The 20,168-nt window shown below is 61.2% G+C and overlaps 1 pseudogene; it reads right to left on the bottom strand.

The window, feature by feature from the left end:
• The window catches only part of LOC119089930 (uncharacterized), a 44,463-nt pseudogene that overhangs the window by 13,901 nt on the left and 10,394 nt on the right, over positions 1–20,168 (bottom strand).

Genomic DNA, 20,168 nt, shown 5'->3' with positions numbered 1-20,168 from the left:
CCAGTCACATCAGCACCCGCCAGTCACATCAGCGCCCTCCAGTGATATCGCACCCGCCAGTCACGTCGCACCCGCCAGTCATATCAGTAGCCGCCAGTCACATCAGCACCCGTCAGACAAGTCAGCACCCTCTGTCACATAAACACCCATCAGCCAAATCAACAGTAGTTAGGCAATCACATCAGCACTAGTCAGTTACATGACCACCTGCCAGGAACGTCACCAATGATCGGCGTCCGTCAGTCACATCAGCAGAGACAGCCGGTGAACTGATTACCAGTGTTCAACACCGTTCCAAATAAGAGGATTTCTGGGGCAATTCGTAGCGTGCTGATGCGCTCGGCATACCTTTGGTCCACAAAAGGCGAGGATCTGGCCTAACTGGGCAACTGTCTGAGCCAAGCGCGCTCTCCGGCTCAAACACCTGTGCCCAACTCAAACAAATATCCTCCCGTCTTCCTGAGGTATGTGTGATGCCACAGACAAGCCGAGAGCCGCCTCCCTGCGGGCGCCCGTTCCCCAGATCTCCGTCATCTCGGCAGCCGACCGAGGCGTCTCCAGCAGGCCGTGCCGGGGGCCGGCCGGCGCGGCCTTCGCTCTGTCGACCGGCCACTTTCTCCGGCCGGCAGCAGCCGGAGCCGCCGCGGTCGGCGGTCCGTCGGCGTCGCAGCCGTCGCCGTCGCGGCACGTCCCCCTGACATCACGGGCACGTGGCCGCAGCGGGCTCCGCGGGAGGATCTGGCGACGTTTCGTCGACGAGGGAGTGTAGAGCGCGCGCCATAGCTGAGATTTTGCGGCCGAAGCAACGCATGACGGCGTGGAGCGCCGTGGAATGTCGGCCATTCAGCTGCGTCCCGCCAGCGCCCACACGGGAGTCGTCCCGCTTCTCAAAGCCGGTTGGATGACAGCACCATTCTCGTCCTTGAAAATTCCCGCCGAAGATTCACGCAATCAAATGTGCCAGCTGAATGTTCCCCCGTTGCTCCAGAGACAGTCACATAGAAACAAGTTATCAAACATCTGTAAGCTTCCCAAGCCAGATGCGAACTTCATATGCATTGCAAAGCAATGACCGAAATCGGTAAAACAATGTGCGTGCATTGAGTAATTAATCACTTGCAATGTTTCAAGGTTGACCAGTGCGAAATACCGCAACAAGCCTAAGAACGAACAGAGCTCACCGAAAAACTGTCCCCATAGATCTCCAAATGCCTCCAATGGACTCCGCGCAGCGTCGCGGCCAGAGCCAATTGAGCTAGCCGAAGAAATTGTTCCCATGAGATCTTCTCATCCCGCAAGGACACAAGGTGCACACTCTAGAGCACCTAACAAAAATTCCGGAGACTGATACGAGATTGGAGCCAACGAAACCAAGTGCAGCTTGTTCAGTGTTAGTGTACGACTCGAAAGTATAACCAATGATTCGTCATCTTTCTGTTCTTCAGCACAAGCACTCTGTTGCTGCAGACGTAGACGTAAATGTCATGCGCAGCTCTACCTTCGGTGTTCAGATCACTAAATGCTCAAAGCGGGTGGAAATTTCTGCGGTCAAATAATACGCATGCAATCTGCGGCAACCTGCTTTTACTCTCAAAAATTGCATGCATCAGTCATGCATATTTCTTTTAGGCTAGTCCTCAGGCCAAGTGAGTTTTAGCTTCGGCTATCGGAAAAACCAGGCCTGAGAGGATCACACTACCATAATAACACCCTGTGCCAGGCACAGCGCCATCCCTGCAACCGCTAATTACAGCCTAGTGCATGTCACAGCAGATGATGACAGCATCTTAAAAGCGTTGCGTGGTTCAATTTGCAAAGGGTTTGCATGCATAATTCATGACGAGAATTTTTCTGCAACACAGCATGTTGGATTTGATGATAAATTATGCATGCTACAGTTCGTAAAATGTGTATCTAAATACGCCTAATAAATACGCACATTAATTACCTAAATTATACAACACAACTTGCCGCAAAGAGACGGTATTTGACTAAAATGAGTTTATGTGGAGTCCGAAATTATCTAGCCTGCCCGCAAGGTTTTACAAATCAAGGAATTTATCGCAGTTCGGCACAATGCGTACCTGTTGCATACCTATAGCAACAGGCACGTGGGCATAAAAAAGCGAAGGTTTACATTGGAATGTGGAGCAAGATAAAAACACGAAAGGTCCAATAGAGACCTCGCTCACCACATGCATGGCGCAACAAAACAGAATGTGTACACGATTCGCGATCACCGCGCATGGGAGCGCAGCTGATCTGCACAAAAACGCCGCGTTCGCCACCAACCACACGGGGCGCGTCTTGCTGATTACATAATGGTCTTACAAACAGCGTGTGGTGAGCACCACTGAGGCGCCGCAGACCGCTGGGGCCACAGACCATTGAGGTCACAGACGACTGAGGTTACAAATTCCCCACGACCGACGCACGATCCACCAAAAACCCGCGGCAAGCCCGAAACGAGCCGCTAACTCGCGACATTCAGCCCGAGACCAAGACACCACACGCGACGTTACGACATTCACAGATCAGTGAGCAGCACGGCAGGCGACCGTGCTCCCGTGTATTCTAGCGCCGACCGTGACGTCACATATTCGTTCAGTGCACGGCCCTGACCCACCTGCGCGGTCTCCCAACGCTCCGCACGATCCGCACGCGCCCTTCCTGACCTCCCCACTGCGCCATGTGTGTACTCCTCTCAAGACTCTCCTCTGCTCACAATTGGCGCTGCAAACACTCGCTGGCCTGCCTGGGTGGCCGCCACTCAAAGAGAGTGCCCACCGGCGTTGGCTCGCTCACCAATGATGTCGACGTCGGCGCAGCTCCAGAACTGGTACTTGTCGCCGAACTCCCTGGCCTGGCGCATCAGGCGGATGGAGCAGTCGAGGCACTCAACCCCCTCCGGCATGGTCACCCTCTGGGTCTGGGCGCTGCCGGCGAGCGGGGCGACCAGGTCAAAAGCCGGCCCACGACAGGCGGCCCCCCGGCAGACGGGGCACCGAAGGCCATCCCAGCATACGACGGAGAATCTCACAGAACACTGCCAAGAGTTCCACCACACGCTGAGACGAGTCTCAGGACGCATTATGACGAATCTCAGGACACATTGTGACGAATCTCAGGACACATTGTGACGAATCTCAGGACACATTGCGGCGAGTCTCAGGGCGCATTGTGACGAGCTCCAGGGTACATTGTAACGAGTCCCGGGAAGCATTGTGGCGAGTCCCAGGGTACATCGTGACGTGTCCCGGGACGCATTGTGATGAGCCTCGGGACGTACTATGAGTCCCAGGGTACAAAGTGACGAGTCCAGGGTACATTGTGGCGTGTCCCAGGGGCATTGTGACTAGTCTCAGGGTGCCTTGTCACGAGTCTCGGAGCGCATCGTGATAAGTCTCATAACACATTCATAGCAATATTCCAGGGCAGCCCATGACCATTCTGGGCTGCTGATAGCTTGATGTCTTGCAAGAGCACGTGCTGTCTACAATCAGCATATCTAGTCGAGATGCGGGTTGCTGTGAATGTGAAGGTCCATGGCATTACAAGAGACTTAATATCGGTGTAAGTCGTGCTCCGTCTATGACCCTCGAGAGGACGACGATGTCAATGAGGGACGGGCTGGTGGAGAAGCTTGCCGTAAATATCGTAAATATAACATTATCTCTGCGTCCATTGAGGAATTCAACAAACGACATAACCTGATTTCTTCACAGTGAACCTAAAGAAACTTGCTAATCAATGATGAAATTCGGGGAATTTCCCAGTTTCCCCTCTTGACAGGTCTGGAATTTACTATCAAAATAGTTTTTCGTTTTACGAACAAAGTCAGCGGGGGGGGGGGGCGTGCAGATAAACGATTAAATCCATACATTTACACTGATTCGGGTACAAGTTAGATCGAAAACCTGGGACCGACACAAAGCTGGGCACGAACGTGACAGTCACATACAGTCGCATCCATCGCCATAAGACGGCGAGCCCCGCATCTGGTGCCAGCGTGCTCAGCGGCACAGGCCGTGCCCCCGCCGCGTCCGGCCACGCAGAGGTCGGGGTCGACGGTCGGGTCACGGGCCGCGGGCCCCACGCTGTTGCGTCAGCAGCGCCGGCAGACGCGCCGGCCGTAAGTCTCGCCGGCCGTGGGTGGAGCAGAGACCGGCCACGGCAGGGCGCCACCCTCAGCCCATCCCCCGCCCCTCCCCGCCACGCCGCGCCACGCCCCGCCCCGCCTGCCAGCAGCCGCTCAATGGATCTGGTCCAAGGGTGCGGCGATAAGGTCAAAGTCAGGCGCCGGCGAGGCACGACGCGCCGCGGGTAAGACGAGGAAGGCGCGCTGACTCCGCTGCTCAGCGCCGCCGCTGGGTGGCGCCGAGTGGCGGGCGATCGACCGGTTTTTGCTGTGCGGTCATGGATGACTAGCCAACAGAGGAATGTCTGAGGCAGCGTGACGTGCAGATGCAGGAGGATCCGCACACGCTTGAAGAGTGCCTGCGGTGAGAACGGCCCCGGCCCTGCCCCTCGCTCAATGGGCAGAAGAGCTTCCGTCCAGGACGTGCTGGCAGGTGCTGTCAATGACGTGGGAAGCCCGCACCCCAGCGCGCTGTGTATCGGGAAGTCACACAGTGTGCCGTCAGACACCGGGCTCGGCGGGACCTGTCTCCCTGTACCCCGTGCCCGTGACGTCACCGTCCGTGCCAGCCGGCGCCTCGCCGGGAGCGGGGCCCCTCTCGTGCAGCGCGCAGGCGGGGCCGCGGGCGGCCGAGCCGCCTGCCGTGTCACGCACGAGCGCGGCCGGTGCCGGTCCTCTCTGGGGCCCACACCCCGCGGAGGAGGGTCGGGTCTGCATAGCACGCAACTGCACCGGCACACGGACCATGGCACGGACCACGGTCAGCACCGCATCACGCAACTGCACCTGGCCTGTCCCCGCCCTGCTCTTCGCCGAGTCCGTCGGAAAATATGCGACTGCACCCATACATGTCTTGAGAGAGGCACAGGCCATGGGACGGCACGCGACAACACCCATACATGACCCGAGACAAACACGAACAGCGGAACGAAGTGAGACTACACCCAGGCATAGTTCGAGACAGAAGGATGGCGGCTCGGCACTCGACTGCACCCGGTCCAGCTCGCAGCACTCACGTGGTGTCCAGGGCGTTGTAGCCCTTCTCGTCGGCGTCGGTGGTGAGCGTCATCTTGACCTTCTCGTTGGCGTCGAGCAGCTCCAGCTTGTAGCCGCCCTGAGAACGACAGACACGTGATGGCTGGCGTGGCGTTCTAACACGGCGCGAACACAGCGCCGTTAGCGCACCGTTAGCAGCCCCTTCGGAGGCGGACGTGATAAGTGAGGCCTTGGGCTTGGATAGATGTCAACGAGTGGTCTCATGTAATGCGGCAGCCGCCACAGCCTCCACTGCCAAAGGATCCATGTGTGGGGCTTACAGCCTGGCGGCATTCAGTTCAGGTGCCCAGCGCCAGAATAGCTGAGCTCAACCGGTATCGAACGCAATCTGTTGATCTCACCGGAAACCCATTACGTGGGCCGTGGGATGTTGTGTTCAGGATGCATGCAACAATATGCAATTTGCATGTACTCCAAGAACCAAACCAGTCACGCTCACAATTCGACCCCAGTTGGCAACAAAACCATGCTGATTGAACCTTCCTGTCCCCCATTCTAGCAATCCTGACGTAATCAGGGCGCAGGATTTCTCGTTCACAAAATTCACACAAACCGCGTTCCTCACACGCACATCTCTGTCCCATTTGAGGGCCGCTCCCGTCCAGACAACGCCCCGGCGCCGGCACACCTGACCCAGGCGGTGAGGCGGGAGCCGCGGTCTGCGGCGCGCGGCGGCGAGCCGCGTCGGCCGCCGGCGGCGCAGCTGTGCCAGCGGCCGGGCGGCTGGCGGGCGCGCCACACCGCACACAATCAGAGCGCGAAGCCGCGCCGGCCGCCGCCTGCTGCCGGCGGCCGGCGCGGCCGGAGTCGGCTGCGGCTGGTGCACCGACCGGAAACAGGCCAGCAGCCACACTGATCGGAGAACTGGGACTGACGCAGGTCCGACAGCGGGAGCAGGCCGGTAGCCGCACTGAGCGGAGAACTGGGACTGACGCAGGTCCAGCAGCGGGAACAGACGGCCGCTGGGATCAAGAGTGGTGGCGACGTTGGGACGGGGGCTGAGGCCGAATAAAGGCTGATGAAGAGGATGAAGGGGACGCCAGATGACACAATGACCGGTCGCCGTCGAGATGAGTAGCACTAATGGTGGTGAAACTGAGCCCAGTGTTGTATGGTCGCCGGGCAGTGCGCCGATCACGACGGGAGATTTCTCTGCGAGATTTCTCCGAGGACGGAAATCTCTCCAGAGGGCCGAAATTTCTCTCGGGGTCCACAGGAGGCCACGCGGTCCTCCAGATGGTGCGAGATGTGGGCACGGAAACAGGGCAACAAATTGAAACCGAGGAACGGACGGGAATGAAGTAATAGACGAAATCGGGACCGTGGCCGAGCAGGGGCCTTCCGTTCGGCCACTGCTCATCAGGACGCCATTGACGATCTGATCATTGGTTGGCGAGATTATATCGCGCCAGCCAGCCGGAGGAGGACAGCGGAGCGTTGTCCAGCCAGGTTTTCCGAGAAATCGAGGGGATTTCGTACGGAGTATCATCGCAACGGAGCTCAACTGCTGATATTCGAAGACCTCGAGAAATGCATCAACTGCGCGTTGGTGCATTTCTCGGCATCAAGTTCGCTGACGGTGACAAAACTGTGCCGGACCCGCGACGTTGAACAATGTCACAGGTGAAAGGTCGGTGACCTCCAAATGATTTCAGAACGTTTATCATTGACTGAAGGTCAGATCGGCGTTTACCAGGGTGACACCCACACAAAACAGCACCCAAGCCAGCTTTCACACACAACTGCCAATCGTGGGCCGCTGATCGGCGGCAGCGGTGAGTCGCCGCAACTGGCGCTGGTCTCACCTGGTGGGGGTACCCCAGATGCCAGGATACGTTGAACGAGGAGCCGGCTCGAACCGAGGTCTTGATCTCTCCTGAAAGGAAAAAGCCTTCGTCAGCCTAAGCCCGGGGCCATGAGATCGGCTCGTCAGGCCCACCGGCCAACACGACGCCATCAGCCGGCCTCGGGGCGCGCTGGCGAGACGTCGATGCTGAACAAGAGAGCAGCCTTTTCTTCCACCTGGCGGGCACCGTGTCAGTGGTTCAATAAATCTCGCCCTGACTGCTATTTCAGAGCCAGGTGGTCCATGGCAACCGTGGAGCAGCGTCTAGATGTTCTGCAACATCTGCACGACAGGGCAGCGGTCCGCTTTTTCTCATCTGCATCTCCGGCGTGTCGGTATTTTCAGCACACGAAGGCGCCGCTTGATAGGCTAATGAGGAAGCACGCCACCGGTCGCGTCGCCGGGTGGCGCTGTCTCGCGGCACGCACCGCCTCCCTAACTGCCTCAGGTTTGACCTCACCAGACCAGACTGTATACCAAAAGACCACAGCAAATCCGGCGCGTCATGCCGGTGCCAGACATCACCAAGCCAGGACAAGGCGGATCCAAGCGCACCAAACGCGGCGGCGCCAGACCCAACCCGATCGAATCAGACTGGACGAGACGACACTGTACGCCACACCAGCGCCTTCCACCGCGTTGCAACAGGCCGTGCTGTTCTACCCATTCTGTTTCCGCCCCCACTGCACCCGACCCGACTGCACGGGGCCTGGCCAGCAGCACACCTGGCCGCGTCGGTCGCTCCCTCTGCCGGGCGCCGTCGGACCGACTCGGCCAGGCGCCCGTGATCAGAGGGTGGTCGCGGCCGAAGCGGGAGCCGCCGCTGCCGGTGCGGAACTGTCGGCCGGCTATCAGCCCGAGTCCGTATAGCGGGGCGGCAGCGAGCGTGTCGGCCACGCCGAGCACGCGGCGCACGGAGCACGCCAGGCACACGGAACGGCGCGGGCACATGGAACACGACAGACGCACGCGGAGCACACAGAGCAGGGACTGCAGGAGCACGCCGGCCACGGTTAGCCCCGTGCCGGCGCTGAAGTCAAACAATCTTCAGGAGCATTCACCGCCACGCTGGAGAGTGGGAGACAAGCGCAGAGGGGCATAGAGGCAGCACGATGGGCGACATCGCGTGCTCAGGACATCTGCCGTTCATGGCCGGCGAGTCTGGCCGAGGCCACAGCGGCGGCGCGCGGCCGGCTCCGGCGGCGCCGGGCCGCGGTCCGTCGCACCGTCTCGCCGGCCGCTGCTCGCTCGGCCGAGCGTCACCAGTTCGGGAGGCGGCGGCGGCGGCCAGTGGCGCTGCACGAGCGCACCGCCGGGCGCCGTAGCACAGCCCAGCCCGCCGGTACCGACGGCGACCGCTGTACCGACGGGCGACGCTGGTTACGCGGCGCGTTTCGACGGGGCGTGAGCCGAGATCGTGCCTGACCGTGACCCGGGAGAAGTTCTCACACCATGTGCAGCCCAGGTCACTGGCCCACCAACGCGTCTGCATATGACAAGCAGACGCTGCGCCGCGTGGGCCTGTTTTTGGTGAACTCGCTGACCGAATTAGCATTGGGGTACGGCCGCCGCGCGCAGCCCATGCAAGGCTTGCCACCATTCGCTCATCAGCCGGCGTGGGACAATGCATACACGGCGTTGCCCAATCGGCCACAATGGCTGATTAAACGGTTGAGTAAGGCGGCGCGGTGCGCGGGCGCGTCTGGGAAGGGCTGGGTCGCGTGGCGCGCGCGCCGCCGCCGCCGCCGCCCCGGCCGTGCATAATGAGCGTATTGTGCCGAAAGCGGCGGCGCTGGCCGCGGAGCGAGCCCTGCGGCGACTCCTGGGAGCCACACCCAGCCCCGGCTCCCACCGGCTCCCACCGCCGCCGCCGTCGCGCTGCGGACGCGCATCTGGCACCCCGGGCGCCGCCTCAATGACGCCTTACACGGTACGCTCGTTGAACAATGGCGCCGGTGGCAAATGGTGTTAGTGATAAATGGTAGCTGGGCCGGCACAGAAACCGCCCGGGGCTCGGGGGTGGGCGTATCTGGGACCGCCTGGGGCACTGGAGCGGGCGGGGCCTCCAGCCGCCCGGAGCGTAACGGCCGGCGTGTTCAAACACCGCCTGGGCACGTACAGGACGGGGCGGGACACCCAAGGGCCGGCTGGAGCGATGCAGTGGGTGGGTGCGAGGGCGACGTGATAGGTCGGAAGGCACGCATTTGGAGCGTTGGTCGGCGTGAATGACGTGTAATGTGACGACCAGCAGGCATGGACGCGGGTGTCCAGGTCGGTCATGATGAGCTGATGACCGTTCGCGCCGTCCAAGCGCACCAGAGCTCCACGGCCCTGAAGCTCCGGTCACGGCACCACTGACACCGCGTCCCGATTCCCGGTCACGGTACCACTGACATCGTGTCCCGCGCTCCGGTCACGGCATCACTGACACCGTGTCCCGATCCCCGGTCACGGTACCACTGACATCGTGTCCCGCGCTCCGGTCACGGCATCACTGACACCGTGTCCCGATCCCCGGTCGCGATACCACTGACATCGTGTCCCGCGCTCCGGTCACGGCATCACTGACACCGTGTCCCGCCGCTCCGGTCACGGCATGCCTGGCATTGTGTCCACCACTCCGGTCACCGCACAACTGACATCGTGTCCCGCCGCTCCGGTCACGGCACCCCTGACACCGCGTCCCGCCGCTCCGGTCACGGCACCACTGACACCGTGTCCCGCCGCTCCGGTCACGGCATCCCTGGCATCGTGTTCCGTCGCTCAAGTCACGGCACCACTGACACCGTGTCCCGCCGCTCCGGTCACGGCACCACTGACACCGTGTTCCGTCGCTCAAGTCACGGCACCACTGACATCGTATCCCGCCGCTCCGGTCACGGCACCGCTGACATCGTGTCCCGCCACTCCGCAAGTAGCGTGTCAAGACTTTTATGGATACGCATTTGACGGCTGAAACCGGTCGCAGAGGGCCGTTTTCCGGCCACACACGCTCCCGTGGGCGCGTGCGTTTTGGGAAGGTTGTCGTAGTTGACATGTTTAGATGGATGACAACGTGCTGGATGACAAGACCGCATCGCCACAAGCAGCTGACGCTCTTCACCTGTCGGACAGGGTCAGGTGAGTTAACCCGGCACACGGGCCAGTCCATTTCGCCCGACACGCCCGGTCTCGGTCCGGCCCGGCCGGCTCACGTGGTTGGTTCGGCCCCGCTGGCACCGGCGCCGCGCGCCGGTCCGATCCGGTGGTCCACTCCACTGACTCGGCGGTGAAACTGGGTCGCCCCAGCCCGGCGGCGGCGGCGGCGGCGGCGGCGGCGGCCGGCAGAGCCGGCTCGCCTCGGCACCCCGGCTGAGGTCGACGCTGAGCAAAATACGCGTCATCGCGCAGAGCCCCTCCCCGGCGGGACGCGAGTGAGGACGACTCTCCCCGCCCTCTCACAGGGCATCGAGCGAGGATGGTGTACGTCGCGGCAGCGCGTCGCTTGGGGACCCAGTCTTACGTGCTCTTTTTGTAGGTCGTGAAAACTTCGACCGGCACGAGAACTACGAGAATTGTCTTGGTTGAATGCATTCAATGGTTGTGTCACCTATGACGATATGGTGACGTCGAAGGTCTTGGAATAGCTATCCCACGGGCAATAGTCATATAACCCTTTTCAGGCGAGACCTGCAATTACTCGAGTCGCAGCCTTTCACGCTGGAGACGCCTCAGGTTAGAAGGCATTGCTTGGCGTTGGATTTCACACTGGAGCCCAGGACCAGGGGCTCGGCGGCTATCAACCGAGGCACTTCTGAGGCTGACCCTGACTCCGCTCGGTACCGACACGAGACGGGCAACGGCCGTGAACAGCGGAGAACAAGCGCCGGCGTCAAGTCATCCCGCCTCGAAATAGGGCGTAACATTCGGCCAGCGTCGGGAACGCCCCGAGCAGGCAATCGCGGGTCATCGCGCTCCCGCCAGCTCAGGTCAGCCGGATGTTGCACGCCCTCCCACGCCCGTCGATGCCAGTCACGGCCGGGCCGCGGCCCGCGCCCGTCCCGGCCGCCGATTCCGGTGCGAGCCGCCCTCATGTCGTCACGCCCCATCTCTGCGGCGGGCCTGCAGAGCCGGCCGTGCCGAGCGGCCGGCGGACCGGGCCGGCGCTGCGCCGTTCGTGCCTGACGCGTGCTGGACCCGGCGCACGCCGCCGGGCAGCTGGCTGCGCGTGAAAGCCCGACAAGCCGCGGAAGACGGTCCGGGTCCGGGTCCGGGTCCAGCGTCCGGCCGCCGTCGCGCGCTCGCCTGCCCAGGGTCGGCGATGCACCGAACTGAGGCGTCACCCCCTGCTCTTGGCATGGCAGCGTTTGGCGCACGATTGCATCCACGCTAAATAAGCTTGTCACGCTGAGGTCGCAACGGCGACGAGCCTTTTTCTGCTCTGATAAGTTGCATCGGCAATTGTGGCGAAGGCGACAGTGAATGATCCAAATAATCAATCCTTCAAGATCCCGAAGCTGTTTTTAAAGCTCTAAAGCTCTAAGCTCTAAAGCTCGCTTTAAAGCTAAAGCTCCACCAAATTGTGAAAGAGAAACAATAGCAATTGTGCTGATCCAGAGTGTCAAAAAGATGTCTCCCACTGGCAAAAGCTTGGGCTGCATGAATGATACAAATCGCGGACTCGCTGGTTACGATTTCCCTCAACAGCCAGCACTACGCAGAAGCCACCCCGACTGCACCATACAATGAGAACACAACTTCTATTGTCACTGAAGAGAGCTCCTTTGTGCGTGTACAAAGGCTTCGTTGCACAATGGTGTATGCTTGATGGCCGGGATAAAATTGGGCACGGATCGTTTGTGCCGATAACTAATCGGAGCGTGATGGTCGTTGCTACATGACCACCCGGCCCGTGCCATTGATTTGGTTCGATCCCTGTCTCGCAATTGCAATGGAAGTTCCCAGGCTCAACACCTGGCTGTGAGCTCCACAGCGAGGGGTTGCTGCGTGCTCCACAGCGAGGGGTGGACCGCGTGCTCCACAGCAAGGGTTGCTGCGTGCTCCACAGCGAGGGGGTGGCGGGTGATCCACAGCGAGGGTTGGCTGCGTGCCACAGCGAGGGGTGGCCGCGTGCCTCCACAGCGAGGGGTGGGTGTAATGAACCAGGCGCTTTAAGAGTTTCTTTGTAGCTTTCAACCAGTGGGCTGACGTCCATGGTTGCCGTCTAGCCCAGTGTGAGATCCATGGTCTTTTTTGGCGATGTGCGGTGGCAGAAAACAGCACATAATTATACCCCTGCACATTCTACCAGAAACGCTTTCCTTCGGCAGAGAGACAGAGAAGTTTGCGATATGTATAATGACATGGCAGATAAGTGTCCCGATCAGCCTTCCAGAGATCAGATGAAAAAGTAACAATGCCTGCAATGCAACGTTCGGTTTTAAATTCAACGGGCAGTGTCGTAAAACGCATTCCAATCCGCCAGCGTGATGTTTCACTATGCGTGCTATGAAGCCGTCAAGGTAAAAACGAATCCATCGCCGCCATTGTTAGTGTCCACTCATAGCTTCACTCGAAAGTCGCGGGCGAGCAAAGCGTTGCATGCACATGCTGTGCCATGTATGGATGTGTGTTCCACGACATGCTTGTATTACATTTTCGAAATTATTCCCGTTCAAGGCACCATGGTTGTCTTGGTTGAAAATTTCGCGTTCGTTCTTTTGTATCTCCCTTTGATCATTTACCGCAAACATGGCAACGCCAATCCTGCAGTCATGAAGACAAGGCTAGATCGTCAGCCAAATAACGCGGCAACAGGAAAATTCCTGCATTGGAACGGTGCCCAATCCCTTTTATATCTTTCAGTGCACATTTCCAGCAATGAACAGGTAACCTGGCGTGTCCATGGCTCCAACGCCGAGTTTTACAGACAAGCCACGCTTTAAACAGAGCGATGTCATTATTTATGATCCGGGTGCCCCAGACACGCCGGCTTCCGTTGCCGTTCTCAGATTTATCACGGAATCGGACAGGTAGCAGGCCGTGTCAAGGGTGGGAGCGCCGTGACTTGGCATAAACGGCGCCTACAGAACTGGCGTAACTGACGTCATTTCAAAAGACATGGATGATGTATTGGCACACTTTCAAGGTCTGTCCTCCTTCACCACAATACACACCTGTGAGAAGCCTGTAAACTGCCTGTAGAGCCTTTCTTCCATTTTGGTTGACAGCTGCCGGGCGAATAAGCCACGGTACGAAGTAAGGGCAGGTGCTATATAGCGGATCAATAAACAAGGTATCACACAGAGAAGTAAGGGCAGCTATCACACGGCGGTTTTGTGAACAAAGCCTTCGTACGGATATGGCATGCCTGGTGTTCGTCCGAGACCCGTGATGTGACGAAACGCTTGCACTCTGGAAATTCACCTTGCAGTGATGCCTCAACTTTCAGAACGACTAGGCGAAGCCATTTTCTCATCATGGGAACAAATGGCCGTGGGACCTATGCTCCTATGCTGATGACCAGGGTACCCCAGCTACCAACTTCGTGACTCGTGACCACAAAGCGAGGAGCTGCGTCCAATCCATGCATCGAGGTACTTGCAAAACCTGGCCGAACGTCCAGGTCAAAGGTGCAAGGCCTGGTCGAAACGGTCGGGTTAAGGTCTGGGCAAACTTTTGGCGCCTGCAGGACGAGCGTCACGCGTAATTGGCGACCTTAGCGTCACTGGCGGCGCAGCGCACCTCGCTCGTCGTCGCCCCGTCAGAACCGGACCAGACGCGTGTGCGTGTATGTTTAGCGGCGCAGCGCATCTCGCTCGTCCTCGCCCCGTTGGCACCGGACCGGACGCGTGTGCGTGTATGTTAAGCGGCGCAGCGCATCTCGCTCGTCTTCGTCCCGTCAGCACCGGACCGGACGCGTGTGCGTGTATGTTTAGCGGCGCAGCGCACCTCGCTCATCCTCGCCCCGTTCGCACCGGACCGGACGCGTGTGCGTGTATGTTAAGCGGAGCCGGCCGAGCCCCACGAGCCATATGGACGCCGAGAGGCGCCTTGCTCTCAGGGCCGGGGCGGCCCGGAACAGGCCGGCAGACAATGCAAGGCGTTTGCCGACAAACAGTGGGCGGCGCTGCTTTGAGGCTGGCGTCGGGAGCCCGTCCCCGTCACGACAGCGGCCGTGGCGAGGCGCTCCCAGGCGGCGGCGGCGGCGGCGGCACGCTCCGCTGGGCTGCCAGTCTCTCCCACCGGCCGGCCGCCCGCGGCACGGGCCGGGCCGGCCGCGCGCGCTCAAGGCTGCGCCGCGCGCCGCTCGTTACCCGCCGCCCACCATGGCAGCTGGTCTGCATGGGCGTTTGCTCGCCTGTCGTGGGTGTCGACTCGCCTGTTGTGCGTGTCGACTCGAGGGTGTCGACTCGTCTGTCATGAGTGTCGACTCGCCTGTCATGGGTGTCGACTTGCCTGTCGTGGATGTCGACTTGCCTGTCGTGGATGTCGACTTGCCTGTCATGGTTGTCGACTCGCCTGTCGTGAGTGTCGGCTTGCCTGTTGTGTGCATCGATTCGTCTGTCGTGAGTGTCGGCTCGCTTACATTACGTATTGGCTCACATCTTGCGGGCTTCGCCTCGACAGTCATTGGGCCAACTCACCCATCTCGGGCGTCATCTTGCCTGTCATGGGAGAAGCTCATTTGCTTGTTGAGGACCGCATCCGCCCATTTGAGGCCTCCAGCGTGACGGAAATCACCCCGCAGCCTTGTGTGCAGTACATTAGGTAGCTATCATTCACGCACAGCCGAAACTTTTTATTTCTGCACGGTCGGATGCAAGCTCCGTTTCAAGAAATGTCTATCCACATGAGGGAGCACCCAGCGACGCGACGCGTACGCATCCGCATCCGTCGCTGGTGGGTGAAAACCTCTTGGGTGCAATGTCCGCACGTGCCGCATACGCTTTGTCTTCGACCGTCGCCACGGGTCTGACTCAGGCCCGGAAACCCCCCAGCTGATGACTAATCGATTTCGTTTAAAGTCTGCAGCCGGGCAGATTGCGCGGCGGATATGACGACCTTCCCTACCCTGGTCCTGCACACAGCGTGTGCCAGGGAGGAAATGAGGAAACTCGGCCGGCCTTGGCGCAGATCCAGTGGCGTCTGACATCCAGTCAGCGCCGGCGTAATGCTCCTCGATGGTAGGAAGATTCCGGCCCGTCTAGAGCCGTCGCCCTAACCGCTTGTCAGTCTCAGTGACGTCACAGCACCCTTACAGGCGCCGGGCAAGCCAAACAGCAGTGGGTGGCTCGACCGCCCGCGGCCGCCGTCCGCTCCAGCCGCTGCATGCCGCCATCTGCTGATCTCTTTCCCGTTGTCAAGAACCCACGGCGGCTGAGCGCGACCACCACTCGACATGCAGCGCCGCTGCAGCGGAGGAGCGCGAGCGGCGTGAGCTGGCCGTGCTCTCCGCGGCTCGAGCAGGCGTCGGGGCAGGCCCACCGTCACGCGCCGCTGCCGAGCCGGGTGATGAGGGTGCAGCCGCCCGCCTCAGCATGCACAGGACGGCTGCAGGCCGCGGCCGCGCCCGGCGGGGCTGCGACGGCCAGGGGCCTCGCCACTGGCAGACCACCGTGTTCGAGCGACTGCTCTGTCTTGCTCCTGCATTCCAGGATGCTGTAAGGTGCATGCTCTTGTGGGCTTCAGACAGCGGGATGCCGTGAGAACGAAGTTCATGTTTAGACGACTGTGCAATAATTTCTAGTTCGTCGAAAACGGTCCAGCAGAGCACAACGTTTTGCAAACCAGCACGACGACCCCGCAACAGCAGCTGTTGTTGGCGAGGGCCTGCCAGGTGCAGGCCTCGCCGCCTGACCCGTCCGAGGGTCGGCTCTGACATCACCAGGGACGCCCCGAGCCAGCAGAGCTCCGTCCGGCAGCAGGAACGGACCAGAACCTCGATACGCTGCGGGGCGGCACCGCACAGCTCCCGGAGCCACGGCTGGCCCGAGCTTCCTGGCGCGGCTTCCCGCCAGCGGTTCCCGCCACCGCTTCCCGCCACAGTTTCCCGCGGCGCTGGGCCGGCGCCGCTCCGCTCTCACGCCAGCTGTCAGTGACGAGCGGCGGCGTCTTTGGCCCACGTCTCCATCACAGCCGGCCGCCCGGCCTGGCCCGGAGACCGCCGCCACACGCCGCCAGCTGCGTCCCTCCACCGGGGTGGGACCGATCGGTGCAGCGTCGCACACCGCTGAACATGTGCCGGCATGAGCTCTCTTCGAAGGGCTTGGCAGGCGTCGCGGTCTCCTGGCGCCTGCCTGCCACATGCCGTCCCGGATCTCCCCCGTGCATGACCGTCCAACTGCGCGTACCGCCGGGGCTCATCCAGTCGCGTGCGCCGGGCTGGCCGCCAGGTGCCTCCCGCTCCCCCTGCGGCGGCCGCGGCACCGCCGAAGTCGGCCGACTTTGCGGGCTTGGCAGCTTCGTCGGCAGGAGCGGGCCAGAGCGGGCCGGAGCGGACCGACCAAACCGGAGCGGACCGGACCAAACCGGAACGGACCGGAGCGGACCAGAGCGGTCGCAAACACCCGGGTTCTAGCTGCGCGGCGGCCTGCGCTGGCGCAGCGCACAGCTCCGCGCGGGCCCGCGCCAGGCACGGCCGGCACCGCGTAGGTGGTCGCTCGCAGCACCGGCTGCTGCGCACTGCGCTCCGTCGGGCCGCAAACGCCGCAGGTTTTCAGGGCGTGTGATACGGTGTTTAAATCTTTTCCTCACGCGCGCCACGGCCATGCTGGACAAGTCGTGTAGCCATGTCCAGCAGCTACTTGGGTCCCCAAGAGCGTCCGTTTTTCAGAGCTGTCTTTGCAATTAGCGGCTGTAGCATTATTTTCCTGGAATGTCAGAAGACCCCGCAGCGCCAACTGGCTGCGACAGATTTACTCTGCGTTTAGAAAAGATAAGCGGCCAGTAAGACCGGGTTAAGACTAAATCAGCTCAGCCTGGCTCATAATTCAGAGCTGTTAGAAAAACTCCCTGCAGCACATGTTCGAAGATGATTTCAAATTAAAGTGAGGTTAGGCAGAATACGGTCTGCATTGATGATAAACATCAACAGCATTGATGCAGATAATGATGTCAGCCGCCTTTTTTGCAGACCGAATTCATTAAATTACACCGCGATCTGGTGCTCACGCAACCAGATCACGAGCCCCTGACACGCAGACAATCGCAGAAGCCAGACAGTGTAAGACTGTACGACGTCGGCATGGCAGGCAGGCGGCCACCGTTCGCACGCGATCAATGGTCCCACGCGTCCAGTGGCCACCCACTGACCCAGATCGCGGGCGGCCGCCGCCCCAGCCCACCGGGCTCGCCGCCGAACGTCGGCGCACCGCGCTCCCGTCCGAAACGCCTCCCCCAGACTGCAGCCTGGCCGGCGGCGCACCAGGCTCCAGTCTCGTGGCGGGCCGTGAGACCTGATCGCGTGACTTCCGAGTGCCATCCTTACAAAGACCGGCGGCGCGGCGACGGCAGCGCGAGAGTTGGGTCCGGTCCGGCCGCGTCCCAGCGCCGCGCGCGCCGCCCCAGCACCGGAAGGGGGCAGTCGTGGCGCGCCGGCTGGCCGGGGCAGCTGAGACGGGGTGGGGGAGCGCCGCGCCGCTTTCGCCGGGGTGCAGCGCCGGCCGTCGTCAGGCGGCGCCGCGCCACAGACCCGCCGACAGGGGCAGGGTGGCTGACTGGCGGCGAGGGCGGGACCGGCCCGGTCCGCAGCTGCCCCGGACCCGGCGACGCTCAAGCCACCTGAAGGCCGGCCAGCCACGGCCGGTCGACCGGAACGTCCGGAACAATTCCAGCGCAGCCTCCGCCGCCTCACCGCAGGCCATGTTTGGCGTAGATAGCGTCATTCTCCGAGCCGGCCATCAGCTCCCATGAATGGATCGGCTATCCGGTGGATGATAGCGTTCCAATGTGGCCAGTGATACCATTAGAATGAATGCCGAGAGTTCATTCACACGCTGGTGTCGCGCTATTTTGTTTTTGTGTTATGCGAATGTGCCAAATGTGAAGAATGCCTCGGACATCGTTTGTTCAAACCCGAGGGAGCTCCTAATCCGGTGAAACCTGGACACGTTCCGAGCTGGAAACCATTTCCAGGGCACGTGATGTTTCCGCGCCGTTTTCACCGCTCGCCTCGCCCAGTGAGACGTCACCAGCGCGGCCCGCGCCGCCGGAACGGCGCCGCGGCGCCGGCGGCCGGCGACGCGCTCCAAACCGGGCGGGTCGCTTTTACCGGGCGTGTCGTAAGCACGGCGGCGGAGGCGGGCGGCCCGCAGCAGCACCGGCCTTGGCGCCGCCAAGCGCGGCACGGCCGGGGGCGCTGATCGACGTCAGGTGCCCCCCCCCCCCCGCGGCCCGGCCCCGGGCCCGCATGGGAGCGTGACGCCGCGCCGTGCGGGGGGGGAGTGACCCAGGTATGGGGGCCACGTGCAGAGGCGGCGTGCTGCCACGTGCGGGGAGGGGGCGGAGCCGCTGCCACGTGCGGGGAGGGGTGAAGCCCCCGCCACGTCCGGAAAGGGGCGGAGCCACTGACATGTGCTGAAAAGGGGGTGGACCAGATCCATGCGGAGGGAGGAATCAATCTGGACAACCCGAACACGTGCGGGGGCTGAACCCGGCGCCGGGGAGGGCTGACCCAGGCATTGCTGACACGTGCCGGAGGTTCACCCAGGCATCACAGACACGTGCCGGGGGATGGCCCAGGCATCGCAGACACGTGCCGGGGGCTGACCCCGGTGACGATGACAAGTGCAGCCAGCCAGCGCGCGTTTTCGCCCTGGAGTTCGTGACAGCGAGACTTCATCGAGAAGCGCCTTGTGACGCATGCATGGGACGTTTCCCCGGGGCCAGAACCAATCGTAAGTCAGCAGAAGCCGATTATCATACCGTTAAACGGACCGAGTCATACCCACCGCCCCAGCATCACAGAGACCGGCCTCAGCACGTGCGCCCTCCTCGTCACGCGGGCCGTTATGGAGGCCGGCCGGTCGGCCCCCTGATTCACGGTGCCAAGGGTGCACCATGATTGCCTCTTAAAGTACCACGCGCGTAGGCAGTTAAAGTGAACCATTACTGCGACGACGACTCGCCTTTATGAACTTGCACTGCACTCATCTTGGACGTGTTTCCATTACAAAGTGCTGTGACAAACCCGACTCCCCTCTCCTAGTGACCAGGCTTTACCAGATCCAGCGCGGTCAGCCTTCTCATTTTCAGTTGGTTTTCCGTTGGTCCGCGGCGCGGCTCTGCCGCCCACTCACCTTTGGGCATGCCGCATGGCGGCTTCGTGCGAAACGTATCGAGGAAGTCCAGGTCAAACTTGCGCGCTGGCGGGAACGTGAGCGCCACGTGACCGGCCGCGTGCCAGGTCAGCGAGAGCAGGGTCAGGGCGCACAGCCAGCCCTCCATGGCGCCGCCACCAGCTGAAACACGGGTCAGGTCAGGTCAGGTCAGGTCGGGCCAGGTCAGCGGGAACGGAATACGCGCGCAATTTCCTCCGTAGCGCGACCCACCCCAGCGTAAACTCAAGTGCCATGCCGCGCCAGATTGGATCAGCTCCGGTGATCGGACAGAACGCAAACAGCAGCGACAGCCATCGCGGTCCGATAAAAGTCGCGGGACAAAATCCGGCTCGGACGCGGCAACCGTCACCGGGCCGGGCCGAGCCGTCGTGGTGTGACCTGCAGCGCGGATAATCCGGACTGGCAGCAGCGTGGCGACGCGAGGAGCAGCGCCCGTAAAAATCGAGCTCGGTTAAGCTGTTCAAAGAGGATGATGCCGTGTCAGGCTGCCGCGCTGACGATGGTGCGGAGGGAATTCTTATCCGCCACACGGACAGTGTTCGTTCATTTGCGACGTTCCCAGCACTCGTAAGCTACTTAGCGGAAGCACTCCACGACAGATTGTGTGTGACGGCGCACTTACCTGTGGTTCTATTCATCACAAGCACAAAGCCTGCCATGCCTTCACAGCGAATGGCTTTTAAATTGCGGATCCAGGTCAATCGATAAAAGGCGATGTCAGTGGTCAGAGGCGTACCCAGCAAAACAAAATCAGGGTGAAAAACGATTGAAAAACACATGGACATGCCGAATGGCCACATCGCACAAA

The sequence above is a fragment of the Pollicipes pollicipes genome, unplaced genomic scaffold, assembly GCF_011947565.3.
Source record: "Pollicipes pollicipes isolate AB1234 unplaced genomic scaffold, Ppol_2.1 Scaffold_3087;HRSCAF=3621_pilon_pilon_pilon, whole genome shotgun sequence".
NCBI lineage: Eukaryota > Metazoa > Arthropoda > Thecostraca > Pollicipedomorpha > Pollicipedidae > Pollicipes > Pollicipes pollicipes.
The sequence above is the reverse complement of the archived record's forward strand: the minus strand, read 5'-3'. Positions and strand labels throughout refer to the sequence as shown.